Consider the following 3,073-nt stretch of genomic DNA (forward strand, 5'->3'; position numbering starts at 1 on the left):
GATTCCTTTTTTCTGATGAGGGCACCAGCCCGAAATGTCCGTATTCCAAAATGTAATAAACAGCACTCTGTACATACACCCTCGTGTTTTGTGACACCCGACAGGCGGAAGTACCCCCCTGGAATAGTGCATGATGGAAAGAAAAGAAAAAGACCTCTTTTTAGTACCTGACCTTTCAAAATGATATGGGATTTGTTATGCAAATGGGATTAGTTTCAGGGTATTGAGCATCATGTCGGCGTGTAGGTTGTAATCGTGTAACACATATGATGATATCATATAATTCATTCAGGAAGCAATGTAATTAAATAAAAAATTTTATCAATTTAAGAATATTCTACATTAATCTAGGAACAGTTGGACACCAAAATCAGAAGATCTATGGTTTTCAATGTTATGATTAACTCAAAGTTGTTTAATTTGAGGCTTAAATTGCAATTAATGAAGAACTGAAAAATTAGTGGAAAACAAACCACGGGCTGTGCTTTATTCTGTGTATGATAAGCGACTTCAGAGGGTTTTAGATAGGCAGTCAACATTACTGGGTAAATTTTCTGGACATCGTGACACCATGGGCGCAAATCATTGCAATGTGACCCCGAGCACAGCTGGTGGTCTACCAATGTATTTGAATGGGAAGAATTCCTTCTTTGATGCAAAATAAGTTATTTGGCGCAAGTTAATAATGTTATGGTAAGAATTTCCGCAGATGAATATTTTTTTCCGTAAGTAGATATTTTTTAAATTACATTTTGATGATATTGTGAAGAAATTAAAATTGCTGAATATTCATATAAATTTGCTATACACAAATTTCTATCGAAACTGCTGCAAAAAATACTATTCCGATTCAAAATGACTTAGACTTGAATAGCAAGGTCAATGCGGGGGGTCAGGAATCACGCTCAAGGTTACACTCACCTTGATATGTGTTCAGAAAGTTTATGTGAGAAATTTACCCATTAAAATTGTACCTGAATTTGTCACAACATAAAAATATGTTTGACTAGTGTTCGTAATAAGTCGAAAAAAAAAAGGTTTGTATCAAATCTCACAAGTGGTTTGAAAACAAATACAAAATGTGATTTTTTTAAATTTTTTTTAAAATTTTTTGAAATAAAAAAAATTTCTGCATTTCTTTTTTTTTTTTTTCAAATCGTGCGATTTTACAAATGCTTGCGCTTTGAGACAAACCTTTTTTTATGTTAACGTTACAATGGTCCACATTTTGTGACACTTTTGTAAGACTTCAGATTCGAAAATCAACAACAGGTAAATGGCATGGATTTTTGAAAATAAGGTTTGCAATGTCGAATATATGCAATTACGGTTCGCTTTGTCAAAGGTTTGCTATGTGGAATATGAAATAGGTTCACTATGTCGATTATGGATTATTATATATTCGACATAGCGAACCCCGTGCATAGTCAACATAGCAAATCTTTGATATAACAAACATTTCATATTTGTGACACAATCAGGTCCATGAGAGTATTTTGGACAAATGATATGTTAATTTTAGCCATCCATGGTCCAGATCATGGCACATTTTGACATAGCAGACCTTCGACATAGCAAACTTTTGACATAGCGAACCTAAATCAGTAATTTTGTATTAACATATTTTGTGTTAACAAGTTTCCACTCTACCGTGAAAGCAATGTGTCATGAACCAATGTAATTTCATTTGTTGTGATAAATGGTAATGTATAATGTAAGTGTACTACAAATATGATTAAAAATAATATTGATGTTAAATTCATTATACATGTACACGATGTACCAAACAGTATGTTTTCTCTCTATGGGAGTGCCTTTGAAAAATTTGCATTAAATGAAACTTATATTTTCTTTCATGAAAAAGTTTAATTGATTTGTGTTGTATTTTTTGTTTAGTTTATTAATTCAATTTAACTGGTATCATGTTCAATTGTATATCAAATTAAAATTTTTTTAAGAAACATTTTTACTGACTTGACAGTTTCGGCCATCTTGGGCAATGGAGTGATACTTATTGATCCAACTTCTGTACACTGTCAAAGGGTGCACCAGCGCCCAGAAGTGGCTCGTATAGAGGCCCTGCATGCTTTTATCGATTGGCTCCAAACAAAGGATTTTAACCAGTATCCTTCACCGTAATCATTGCGCAGTGCAGTTCATTCAATCAAATGTTGTCATCAACCTATTTGATCCTAGTGAATTTGTTATGTGTGTGAGACGAACTGTCGCGTAGATTGCAATCATGCTTTTGTTGAATGCATTTGAGTGGTCCGCCATATTTCCGGTATGATACGTCATATATGCACAACCTCTATACATGTCTAAGCCCACCTTATCAGAGAAGCAATCTGGATAGAGCACCAAACACAAAGTATACCATCCAGTTCTGGACACTGGTGTGCCCACTGTTGGTGTTCAGAAGTTCGATCAAAAAAGATAACCATGAATCGTCTAAGATGGTCGAAACTGTCAGGCCAGTAAAAATATTTGGTTTTGACAAGATGAAATTTATATATATTATGTTTTTGTTTCCACTTCACAGCATTTTCTTTCCAAACTTTCCTTCCTCCTGACTAAAATGGGCTGATTGTGAAGGGATATGATGAAAATTTGCTTCTACTTAATTGACATAATATATCCCCTTGAACTTGTCTGAACTAAGCATTGAATATTTGGGGTGTCTAGTAAAATAGAATACTTGGTCCATATGCACAAAACAAATTAGACCAGGCCTAACTTTATACCTGGTCAAACCATGGACATTAGTTCCATGTTAAGGGCAATTACATGTAGTATGTAAGTTTAAATTTCAGATGGCCGGCTGTAGATTATCTTTTGGAATTTGCTAGGATTAAAGGAGGAAAAGAAAAGATTAAAGGGATCCCTCCCTTAGTCTAACCTCCATGGTTAGTACCAGTTCTGAAGTTAGACTTGGTCTAACTTGTTTTGTGCAAACAGACCTTGGTGCCTGAATCCGCCCATCAATAATTAATTGTTTTGGTTGTTTTTGGCACTGGCTTCCTAGTAAACTCAAAATGTTTTTGAAATGTGTTCAAATAAAGGTACAGTACAT

This window comes from Amphiura filiformis, chromosome 15, assembly GCF_039555335.1.
Source record: "Amphiura filiformis chromosome 15, Afil_fr2py, whole genome shotgun sequence".
Classification (NCBI taxonomy): Eukaryota; Metazoa; Echinodermata; class Ophiuroidea; order Amphilepidida; family Amphiuridae; genus Amphiura; species Amphiura filiformis.